The sequence below is a fragment of the Taudactylus pleione genome, unplaced genomic scaffold (genome assembly GCF_031769625.1).
Source record: "Taudactylus pleione unplaced genomic scaffold, aTauple2 ptg001351l, whole genome shotgun sequence".
Classification (NCBI taxonomy): Eukaryota; Metazoa; Chordata; class Amphibia; order Anura; family Myobatrachidae; genus Taudactylus; species Taudactylus pleione.
Genome location: NW_028285751.1, coordinates 311739 through 324680, shown reverse-complemented (window position 1 = coordinate 324680; position 12942 = coordinate 311739). Strand labels below are relative to the sequence as shown.

General features: G+C 52.0%; 1 protein-coding gene across 2 annotated transcripts in view; it reads right to left on the bottom strand.

The window, feature by feature from the left end:
* PKNOX1 (PBX/knotted 1 homeobox 1) overlaps positions 1 to 12101 on the bottom strand; it is a 336998-nt gene extending 324897 nt beyond the window's left edge. For both annotated transcript variants that reach the window (XM_088463372.1, XM_088463374.1), the window contains exon 1: positions 12040 to 12101. The gene's annotated coding sequence lies outside the window, so the exon portion shown is untranslated. The remainder of the gene's footprint in view (positions 1 to 12039) is intronic.
* Between the last annotated feature and the right edge of the window lie 841 nt (positions 12102 to 12942).

The window sequence follows — 12942 nt, the reverse complement described above, 5'->3', positions numbered from 1 at the left end:
ACACGGCTATCTGACCTACTGCCACCTTCCTGCCAGCCTATACCAGTCTGCCCATTCCCCTGTGCCCTCTCTCATTACCAAGGTATGACGTGCTGTGCGGTCAGTGATGTTCTTCTGCATACCACTGATGTAACACACGGCTATCTGACCTACTGCCACCTTCCTGCCAGCCTATGCCAGTCTGCCCATTCCCCTGTGCCCCCTCTCATTACCAAGGTATGACGTGCTGTGCGGTAAGTGATGCTCTTCTGCATACCACTGATGTAACACACGGCTATATGACCTACTGCCACCTTCCTGCCAGCCTATGCCAGTCTGCCCATTCCCCTGTGCCCCCTCTCATAACCAAGGTATGATGTGCAGTGCGGTCAGTGATGCTCTTCTGCATACCACTGATGTAACACACGGCTATCTACTGCCACCTTCCTGCCAGCCTATACCAGTCTGCCCATTCTCCTGTGCCCTCTCTCATTACCAAGGTATGACGTGCTGTGCGGTCAGTGATGCTCTTCTGCATACCACTGATATAACACACGGCTATCTGACCTACTGCCACCTTCCTGCCAGCCTATACCAGTCTGCCCATTCCCCTGTGCCCTCTCTCATTACCAAGGTATGACGTGCTGTGCGGTCAGTGATGCTCTTCTGCATACCACTGATGTAACACACGGCTATCTACTGCCACCTTCCTGCCAGCCTATACCAGTCTGCCCATTCTCCGGTACCATCTCTCATTACCAAGGTATGACGTGCTGTGCGGTCAGTGATGATGTTCTGCATACCACTGATGTAACACACGGCTATCTCACCTACTGCCACCTTCCTGCCAGCCTATACCAGTCTGCCCATTCCCGTGCCCTCTCTCATTACCAAGGTATGACGTGCTGTGCGGTCAGTGATGATCTTCTGCATACCACTGATGTAACACATGGCTATATGACCTACTGCCACCTTCCTGCCAGCCTATACCAGTCTGCCCATTCCCCTGTGCCCCCTCTCATTACCAAGGTATGACGAGCTGTGCGGTCAGTGATGCTCTTCTGCATACCACTGATGTAACACACGGCTATCTACTGCCACCTTCCTGCCAGCCTATACCAGTCTGCCCATTCTCCTGTGCCCTCTCTCATTACCAAGGTATGACGTGCTGTGCAGTCAGCGATGCTCTTCTGCATACCACTGATGTAACACACGGCTATCTGACCTACTGCCACCTTCCTGCCAGCCTATACCAGTCTGCCCATTCCCCTGTGCCCTCTCTCATTACCAAGGTATGATGTGTTGTGCGGTCAGTGATGCTCTTCTGCATACCACTGATGTAACACACGGCTATCTACTGCCATCTTCCTGCCAGCCTATACCAGTCTGCCTATTCCCTGTGCCCTCTCTCATTACCAAGGTATGACGTGCTGTGCGGTCAGTGATGCTCTTCTGCATACCACTGATGTAACACATCGCTATCTGACCTACTGCCACCTTCCTGCCAGCCTATGCCAGTCTCGCCCATTCCCCTGTGCCCTCTCTCATTACCAAGGTATGACGTGCTGTGCGGTCAGTGATGATCTTCTGCATACCACTGATGTAACACACGGCTATCTGACCTACTGCCACCTTCCTGCCAGCCTATGCCAGTCTGCCCATTCCCCTGTGCCCTCTCTCATTACCAAGGTATGACGTGCTGTGCGGTCAGTGATGCTCTTCTGCATACCACTGATGTAACACATCGCTATCTGACCTACTGCCACCTTCCTGCCAGCCTATACCAGTCTGCCCATTCCCCTGTGCCCCCTCTCATTACCAAGGTATGACGTGCTGTGCGGTCAGTGATGCTCTTCTGCATACCACTGATGTAACACACGGCTATCTACTGCCACCTTCCTGCCAGCCTATACCAGTCTGCCCATTCCCCTGTGCCCCCTCTCATTACCAAGGTATGACGTGCTGAGCGGGCAGTGATGCTCTTCTGCATACCACTGATATAACACACGGCTATCTACTGCCACCTTCCTGCCAGCCTATACCAGTCTGCCCATTCTCCTGTGCCCTCTCTCATTACCAAGGTATGACGTGCTGTGCGGTCAGTGATGTTCTTCTGCATACCACTGATGTAACACACGGCTATCTGACCTACTGCCACCTTCCTGCCAGCCTATACCAGTCTGCCCATTCTCCTGTGCCCTCTCTCATTACCAAGGTATGACGTGCTGTACGGTCAGTGATGATCTTCTGCATACCACTGATGTAACACACGGCTATCTGACCTACTGCCACCTTCCTGCCAGCCTATACCAGTCAGCCCATTCCCCTGTGACCTCTCATTACCAAGGTATGACGTGCTGTGCGGTCAGTGATGCTCTTCTGCATACCACTGATGTAACACACGGCTATATGACCTACTGCCACCTTCCTGCCAGCCTATACCAGTCTGCCCATTCCCCTGTGCCCCCTCTCATTACCAAGGTATGACGTGCTGTGCGGTCAGTGATGCTCTTCTGCATACCACTGATGTAACACACGGCTATCTGACCTACTGCCACCTTCCTGCCAGCCTATACCAATCTGCCCATTCCCCTGTGCCCCCTCTCATTACCAAGGTATGACATGCTGTGCGATCAGTGATGCTCTTCTGCATACCACTGATGTAACACACGGCTATCTGACCTACTGGCACCTTCCTGCCAGCCTATACCAGTCTGCCCATTCTCCTGTGCCCTCTCTCATTACCAAGGTATGACGTGCTGTGCGGTCAGCGATGCTCTTCTGCATACCACTGATGTAACACACGGCTATCTGACCTACTGCCACCTTCCTGCCAGCCTATACCAGTCTGCCTATTCCCTGTGCCCTCTCTCATTACCAAGGTATGACGTGCTGTTCGGTCAGTGATGCTCTTCTGCATACCACTGATGTAACACATCGCTATCTGACCTACTGCCACCTTCCTGCCAGCTTATACCAGTCTGCCCATTCCCCTGTGCCCCCTCTCATTACCAAGGTATGACGTGCTGTGCGGTCAGTGATGCTCTTCTGCATACCACTGATGTAACACACGGCTATCTGACCTACTGCCACCTTCCTGCCAGCCTATACCAGTCTGCCCATTCCCCTGTGCCCCCTCTCATTACCAAGGTATGACGTGCTGTGCGGTGAGCGATGCTCTTCTACATACCACTGATGTAACACACGGCTATCTGACCTACTGCCACCTTCCTGCCAGCCTATACCAGTCTGCCCATTCCCCTGTGCCCCCTCTCATTACCAAGGTATGACGTGCTGTGCGGTCAGCGATGCTCTTCTACATACCACTGATGTAACACACGGCTATCTGACCTACTGCCACCTTCCTGCCAGCCTATACCAGTCTGCCCATTCCCCTGTGCCCTCTCTCATTACCAAGGTATGACGTGCTGTGCGGTCAGTGATGCTCTTCTGCATACCACTGATGTAACACACGGCTATCTGACGTACTGCAACCTTCCTGCCAGCCTATACCAGTCTGCCCATTCCCCTGTGCCTCCTCTCATTACCAAGGTATGACATGCTGTGCGGTCAGTGATCTTCTGCATACCACTGATGTAACACACGGCTATCTGACCTACTGCCACCTTCCTGCCAGCCTATACCAGTCTGCCCATTCCCCTGTGCCCTCTCTCATTACCAATGTATGACGTGCTGTGCGGTCAGTGATGATCTTCTGCATACCACTGATGTAACACACGGCTATCTGACCTACTGCCACCTTCCTGCCAGCCTATACCAGTCTGCCCATTCTCTTGTGCCCTCTCTCATTACCAAGGTATGATGTGCTGTGCGGTCAGTGATGCTCTTCTGCATACCACTGATGTAACACACGGCTATCTGACCTACTGCCACCTTCCTGCCAGCCTATACCAGTCTGCCCATTCCCCTGTGCCCTCTCATTACCAAGGTATGACGTGCTGTGCGGTCAGTGATGCTCTTCTGCATACCACTGATGTAACACACGGCTATCTGACCTACTGCCACCTTCCTGCCAGCCTATACCAGTCTGCCCATTCCCCTGTGCCCTCTCTCATTACCAAGGTATGACGTGTTGTGCGGTCAGTGATGCTCTTCTGCATACCACTGATGTAACACACGGCTATCTGACCTACTGCCACCTTCCTGCCAGCCTATACCAGTCTGCCCATTCCCCTGTGCCCTCTCTCATTACCAAGGTATGACGTGCTGTGCGGTCAGTGATGCTCTTCTGCATACCACTGATGTAACACATCGCTATCTGACCTACTGCCACCTTCCTGCCAGCCTATACCAGTCTGCCCATTCCCCTGTGCCCTCTCTCATTACCAAGGTATGACGTGCTGTGCGGTCAGTGATGTTCTTCTGCATACCACTGATGTAACACACGGCTATCTGACCTACTGCCACCTTCCTGCCAGCCTATACCAGCCTGCCCATTCCCCTGTGCCCCCTCTCATTACCAAGGTATGACGTGCTGTGCGGTAAGTGATGCTCTTCTGCATACCACTGATGTAACACACGGCTATATGACCTACTGCCACCTTCCTGCCAGCCTATGCCAGTCTGCCCATTCCCCTGTGCCCCCTCTCATAACCAAGGTATGATGTGCAGTGCGGTCAGTGATGCTCTTCTGCATACCACTGATGTAACACACGGCTATCTACTGCCACCTTCCTGCCAGCCTATACCAGTCTGCCCATTCTCCTGTGCCCTCTCTCATTACCAAGGTATGACGTGCTGTGCGGTCAGTGATGCTCTTCTGCATACCACTGATATAACACACGGCTATCTGACCTACTGCCACCTTCCTGCCAGCCTATACCAGTCTGCCCATTCCCCTGTGCCCTCTCTCATTACCAAGGTATGACGTGCTGTGCGGTCAGTGATGCTCTTCTGCATACCACTGATGTAACACACGGCTATCTACTGCCACCTTCCTGCCAGCCTATACCAGTCTGCCCATTCCCGTGCCCTCTCTCATTACCAAGGTATGACGTGCTGTGCGGTCAGTGATGATCTTCTGCATACCACTGATGTAACACACGGCTATATGACCTACTGCCACCTTCCTGCCAGCCTATACCAGTCTGCCCATTCCCCTGTGCCCCCTCTCATTACCAAGGTATGACGTGCTGTGCGGTCAGTGATGCTCTTCTGCATACCACTGATGTAACACACGGCTATCTACTGCCACCTTCCTGCCAGCCTATACCAGTCTGCCCATTCTCCTGTGCCCTCTCTCATTACCAAGGTATGACGTGCTGTGCAGTAAGCGATGCTCTTCTGCATACCACTGATGTAACACACGGCTATCTGACCTACTGCCACCTTCCTGCCAGCCTATACCAGTCTGCCCATTCCCCTGTGCCCTCTCTCATTACCAAGGTATGATGTGTTGTGCGGTCAGTGATGCTCTTCTGTATACCACTGATGTAACACACGGCTATCTACTGCCACCTTCCTGCCAGCCTATACCAGTCTGCCTATTCCCTGTGCCCCCTCTCATTACCAAGGTATGACGTGCTGTGCGGTCAGTGATGCTCTTCTGCATACCACTGATGTAACACATCGCTATCTGACCTACTGCCACCTTCCTGCCAGCCTATGCCAGTCTCGCCCATTCCCCTGTGCCCTCTCTCATTACCAAGGTATGACGTGCTGTGCGGTCAGTGATGATCTTCTGCATACCACTGATGTAACACACGGCTATCTGACCTACTGCCACCTTCCTGCCAGCCTATGCCAGTCTGCCCATTCCCCTGTGCCCTCTCTCATTACCAAGGTATGACGTGCTGTGCGGTCAGTGATGCTCTTCTGCATACCACTGATGTAACACATCGCTATCTGACCTACTGCCACCTTCCTGCCAGCCTATACCAGTCTGCCCATTCCCCTGTGCCACCTCTCATTACCAAGGTATGACGTGCTGTGCGGTCAGTGATGCTCTTCTGCATACCACTGATGTAACACACGGCTATCTGACCTACTGCCACCTTCCTGCCAGCCTATACCAGTCTGCCCATTCCCCTGTGCCCCCTCTCATTACCAAGGTATTACATGCTGTGCGGTCAGCGATGCTCTTCTACATACCACTGATGTAACACACGGCTATCTGACCTACTGCCACCTTCCTGCCAGCCTATACCAGTCTGCCCATTCCCCTGTGCCCTCTCTCATTACCAAGGTATGACGTGTTGTGCGGTCAGTGATGCTCTTCTGCATACCACTGATGTAACACACGGCTATCTGACCTACTGCCACCTTCCTACCAGCCTATACCAGTCTGCCCATTCTCCTGTGCCCTCTCTCATTACCAAGGTATGACGTGCTGTGCGGTCAGTGATGCTCTTCTGCATACCACTGATATAACACACGGCTATCTGACCTACTGCCACCTTCCTGCCAGCCTATACCAGTCTGCCCATTCCCCTGTGCCCTCTCTCATTACCAAGGTATGACGTGCTGTGCGGTCAGTGATGCTCTTCTGCATACCACTGATGTAACACACGGCTATCTACTGCCACCTTCCTGCCAGCCTATACCAGTCTGCCCATTCCCGTGCCCTCTCTCATTACCAAGGTATGACGTGCTGTGCGGTCAGTGATGATCTTCTGCATACCACTGATGTAACACACGGCTATATGACCTACTGCCACCTTCCTGCCAGCCTATGCCAGTCTGCCAATTCCCCTGTGCCCCCTCTCATTACCAAGGTATGACGTGCTGTGCGGTCAGTGATGCTCTTCTGCATACCACTGATGTAACACACGGCTATCTACTGCCACCTTCCTGCCAGCCTATACCAGTCTGCCCATTCTCCTGTGCCCTCTCTCATTACCAAGGTATGACGTGCTGCGCAGTCAGCGATGCTCTTCTGCATACCACTGATGTAACACACGGCTATCTGACCTACTGCCACCTTCCTGCCAGCCTATACCAGTCTGCCCATTCCCCTGTGCCCTCTCTCATTACCAAGGTATGATGTGTTGTGCGGTCAGTGATGCTCTTCTGCATACCACTGATGTAACACACGGCTATCTACTGCCACCTTCCTGCCAGCCTATACCAGTCTGCCTATTCCCTGTGCCCTCTCTCATTACCAAGGTATGACGTGCTGTGCGGTCAGTGATGCTCTTCTGCATACCACTGATGTAACACATCGCTATCTGACCTACTGCCACCTTCCTGCCAGCCTATGCCAGTCTCGCCCATTCCCCTGTGCCCTCTCTCATTACCAAGGTATGACGTGCTGTGCGGTCAGTGATGATCTTCTGCATACCACTGATGTAACACACGGCTATCTGACCTACTGCCACCTTCCTGCCAGCCTATACCAGTCTGCCCATTCCCCTGTGCCCCCTCTCATTACCAAGGTATGACGTGCTGTGCGGTCAGTGATGCTCTTCTGCATACCACTGATGTAACACACGGCTATCTGACCTACTGCCACCTTCCTGCCAGCCTATACCAGTCTGCCCATTCCCCTGTGCCCCCTCTCATTACCAAGGTATTACATGCTGTGCGGTCAGCGATGCTCTTCTACATACCACTGATGTAACACATGGCTATCTGACCTACTGCCACCTTCCTGCCAGCCTATACCAGTCTGCCCATTCCCCTGTGCCCTCTCTCATTACCAAGGGATGACGTGCTGTGCGGTCAGTGATGCTCTTCTGCATACCACTGATGTAACACACGGCTATCTGACCTACTGCAACCTTCCTGCCAGCCTATACCAGTCTGCCCATTCCCCTGTGCCCTCTCTCATTACCAAGGTATGACGTGCTGTGCGGTCAGTGATGTTCTTCTGCATACCACTGATGTAACACACGGCTATCTGATCTACTGCCACCTTCCTGCCAGCCTATACCAGTCTGCCCATTCCCCTGTGCCCTCTCTCATTACCAAGGTATGACATGCTGTGCGGTCAGTGATGATCTTCTGCATACCACTGATGTAACACACGGCTATCTGACCTACTGCCACCTTCCTGCCAGCCTATACCAGTCTGCCCATTCCCCTGTGCCCTCTCTCATTACCAATGTATGACGTGCTGTGCGGTCAGTGATGATCTTCTGCATACCACTGATGTAACACACGGCTATCTGACCTACTGCCACCTTCCTGCCAGCCTATACCTGTCTGCCCATTCTCTTGTGCCCTCTCTCATTACCAAGGTATGATGTGCTGTGCGGTCAGTGATGCTCTTCTGCGTACCACTGATGTAACACACGGCTATCTGACCTACTGCCACCTTCCTGCCAGCCTATACCAGTCTGCCCATTCCCCTGTGCCCTCTCATTACCAAGGTATGACGTGCTGTGCGGTCAGTGATGCTCTTCTGCATACCACTGATGTAACACACGGCTATCTGACCTACTGCCACCTTCCTGCCAGCCTATACCAGTCTGCCCATTCCCCTGTGCCCTCTCTCATTACCAAGGTATGACGTGTTGTGCGGTCAGTGATGCTCTTCTGCATACCACTGATGTAACACACGGCTATCTGACCTACTGCCACCTTCCTGCCAGCCTATACCAGTCTGCCCATTCCCCTGTGCCCTCTCTCATTACCAAGGTATGACGTGCTGTGCGGTCAGTGATGCTCTTCTGCATACCACTGATGTAACACACGGCTATCTGACCTACTGCCACCTTCCTGCCAGCCTATACCAGTCTGCCCATTCCCCTGTGCCCTCTCTCATTACCAAGGTATGACGTGCTGTGCGGTCAGTGATGCTCTTCTGCATACCACTGATGTAACACACGGCTATCTGACCTACTGCCACCTTCCTGCCAGCCTATACCAGTCTGCCCATTACCCTGTGCCCTCTCTCATTACCAAGGTATGACGTGCTGTGCGGTCAGTGATGTTCTTCTGCATACCACTGATGTAACACACGGCTATCTGACCTACTGCCACCTTCCTGCCAGCCTATGCCAGTCTGCCCATTCCCCTGTGCCCCATCTCATTACCAAGGTATGACGTGCTGTGCGGTAAGTGATGCTCTTCTGCATACCACTGATGTAACACACGGCTATATGACCTACTGCCACCTTCCTGCCAGCCTATGCCAGTCTGCCCATTCCCCTGTGCCCCCTCTCATAACCAAGGTATGATGTGCTGTGCGGTCAGTGATGCTCTTCTGCATACCACTGATGTAACACATGGCTATCTACTGCCACCTTCCTGCCAGCCTATACCAGTCTGCCCATTCTCCTGTGCCCTCTCTCATTACCAAGGTATGACGTGCTGTGCGGTCAGTGATGCTCTTCTGCATACCACTGATGTAACACACGGCTATCTGACCTACTGCCACCTTCCTGCCAGCCTATACCAGTCTGCCCATTCCCCTGTGCCCTCTCTCATTACCAAGGTATGACGTGCTGTGCGGTCAGTGATGCTCTTCTGCATACCACTGATGTAACACACGGCTATCTACTGCCACCTTCCTGCCAGCCTATACCAGTCTGCCCATTCCCGTGCCCTCTCTCATTACCAAGGTATGACGTGCTGTGCGGTCAGTGATGCTCTTCTGCATACCACTGATGTAACACACGGCTATCTACTGCCACCTTCCTGCCAGCCTATACCAGTCTGCCCATTCTCCTGTACCCTCTCTCATTACCAAGGTATGACGTGCTGTGCGGTCAGTGATGATCTTCTGCATACCACTGATGTAACACACGGCTATCTGACCTACTGCCATCTTCCTGCCAGCCTATACCAGTCTGCCCATTCTCCTGTGCCCTCTCTCATTACTAAGGTGTAGTAATAGCAGACTGCACCCGTATCCCTCTGTGCCAAACACAGAGAAGGGTAATAGTGGGCAAAACACAGGGTGCATTAATAGCAGGTAGCACTCAGTATGGTATTATTAGGGTACACACAGGGGCAATATTAGGGTTGTGTATAGTACAGTAGCTGCACCGGATGTGACGTGAAGGCGGACGTGCGGTTCCATGCCCTGACAGCGCTATTATTTTGTCTGAACTGTACTCTCTATCCACAAATATTAGAAATGTGTAGTTTCTCTCGCCACAGGTTACTATTCCCACTGATTCAGACCCGCTCGCAAGCGGGTCGATGGTGCACCAGTCCGCACACGCGGCGTGTGCAACACGCGTGCCCCGTAGCGAGTGAGACCTTCACTCGCTCCGGGGCTCGCAGCAAAATGTTGATCGACAGCTCGCCCCGTTTTGTAGGCAGGTAGGTGGGGTGGCTGGACAAACGGAGGCGTTCCCAAGGGAACGCTTGCCGTTTGTGGACGTCCCTACTGACATAACTCGTGATGTCAGTAGTGGACTTCCGGCTCAATTACAGCTGGAAGTCCACTCGGCATTGAGAGTGCTGAGACCCTACCTTAGGGTCTCCTCGCAATGCCGACGGTCGCGATAATCGCGACCATCTCCTGCCCGCTCGCACTAGCTGTGGGTGGGCACCCACAGCTTAGCGAGCGGACATGAAAAAAATTGAAAAAATTACTCCCTGCTGTGATTCAGAGCGTGCGCTCGCAAATAGCGAGCGGCTCTGAATCAGGCCCTAAGTCCACATAGATAGTAACTGATGGCATCAGGGTACATTTACTGAAGGGGATCTATCTGCAACTGTATTATAAGTAGGCTGCATATGGGAGGGGTAGTGTTAACAGTCTGCACACATGGGGTGTAGTATTATCAGGGAGCACACATGGGGCATAGTATTAGCACTGCAGGCTGCCCACATGGGGGTAGTGTTAAGAAATCACACACATGGAGTATAAACATGGAAAGATGTTATATATAGAAAGATGTACACAGCATGGGGGTAAAATAAGCACGCTGTACACAGGGGGTAGTATTAGCAGGCAGCACACAGGGGGTAGTAATAGCAGGCTGCACACAGGGGGTAGTATTAGCAGGCAGCACACACAGGGGGTAGTATTAGCAGGCTGCAAACAGGGGGTAGTATTAGCATGCAGCACACAGGGGGTAGTAATAGCAGGCTGCACACACAGGAGGTTGTATTAGCAGGCTGCACACAGGGGGTAGTATTAGCAGGCAGCACACACAGGGGGTAGTAATAGCAGGCTGCACACAGGGGGTAGTATTAGCAGGCTGCACACAGGGGGTAGTATTAGCAGGCAGCACACACAGGGGGTAGTATTAGCAGGCTGCACACAGGGGGTAGTATTAGCAGGCAGCACACAGGGGGTAGTAATAGCAGGCTGCACACAGGGGGTAGTAATAGCAGGCTGCACACAGGGGGTAGTATTAGCAGGCAGCACACACAGGGGGTAGTAATAGCAGGCTGCACACAGGGGGTAGTATTAGCAGGCTGCACACAGGGGGTAGTATTAGCAGGCAGCACACACAGGGGGTAGTAATAGCAGGCTGCACACACGGGGTAGTAATAGCAGGCTGCACACAGGGGGTAGTATTAGCAGGCAGCACACACAGGGGGTAGTAATAGCAGGCTGCACACAGGGGGTAGTATTAGCAGGCTGCACACAGGGGGTAGTAATAGCAGGCTGCACACAGGGGGTAGTAATAGCAGGCTGCACACAGGGGGTAGTAATAGCAGGCTGCACACACGGGGTAGTAATAGCAGGCTGCACACAGGGGGTAGTAATAGCAGGCTGCACACAGCGGGTAGTAATAGCAGGCAGCACACACAGGGGGTAGTAATAGCAGGCTGCACACAGGGGGTGTGGACGCACAGAGGTCACGCCCCTCCCTCAGGCCACATTCTCAAGCTGCCCCGGCAACAACAGGCCGCGCGCAATGATTGGCTGAGCGCTAGGACCGATGAACCTCATTGGCCGGCGGGAGGTGGGCGGGACAATGGCGCGTTCACGCGAGGGGAGGGCGGCATGAGAGCGCGCACAGCAAGTAGGAGGGCCGGGAACGCGCAGGGATCGCACGGTGGAGCCCGGGAACGCGCATAGCGGGATGGTGGGAGCTGGGTTGGGTGTGGGGGCTCCATGGGGAGGGGTGGTGTGCAGGCGGGGACCGGAGAGCGGTGCGGGGCGGCGGGCGGGCGCTGTGACTGACAGCTTACCCGGTGCCAATCTTCGTCACACTGACAAGCGGCTGCAGCAATCGGGACCCGCAGGGGCGCCTACGTCATCACGTCCCACGCCGCAACTCAGCCGCTGACTAGAACGCGTGGTGATGTCACTACGTATGGGCGGGGCTTCATCATATTCATACATGTCCCGCGCTGCATGCCGGGAAATCTGTGCCTGAGGGAAGAGGAGTGGAATATAACATGTCTATTCTGTGATCTGTACATTATATATATATATATATCCTCTATACCCTGTACATTATATATAATCACCTCTATACCCTGTACATTATATATAATCACCTCTATACCCTGTACATTATATATATATTTATATATCCTCTATACCCTGTACATTATATATATATATCCTCTATACCCTGTACATTATATATATATAATCACCTCTATACCCTGTACATTATATATAATCACCTCTATACCCTGTACATTATATATAATCACCTCTATACCCTGTACATTATATATATATTTATATATCCTCTATACCCTGTACATTATATATATATATCCTCTATACCCTGTACATTATATATATATAATCACCTCTATACCCTGTACATTATATATAATCACCTCTATACCCTGTACATTATATATACATAACATGTCTATACCCTGTACATTATATATATATTTATATATCCTCTATACCCTGTACATTATATATATATATATCACCTTTATACTCTATACATTATATATACATAACATCTCTATACCCTGTACATTATATATATATTTATATATCCTCTATACCCTGTACATTATATATATATATATATCCTCTATACCCTGTACATTATATATATATAATCACCTCTATACCCTGTACATTATATATAATCACCTCTATACCCTGTACATTATATA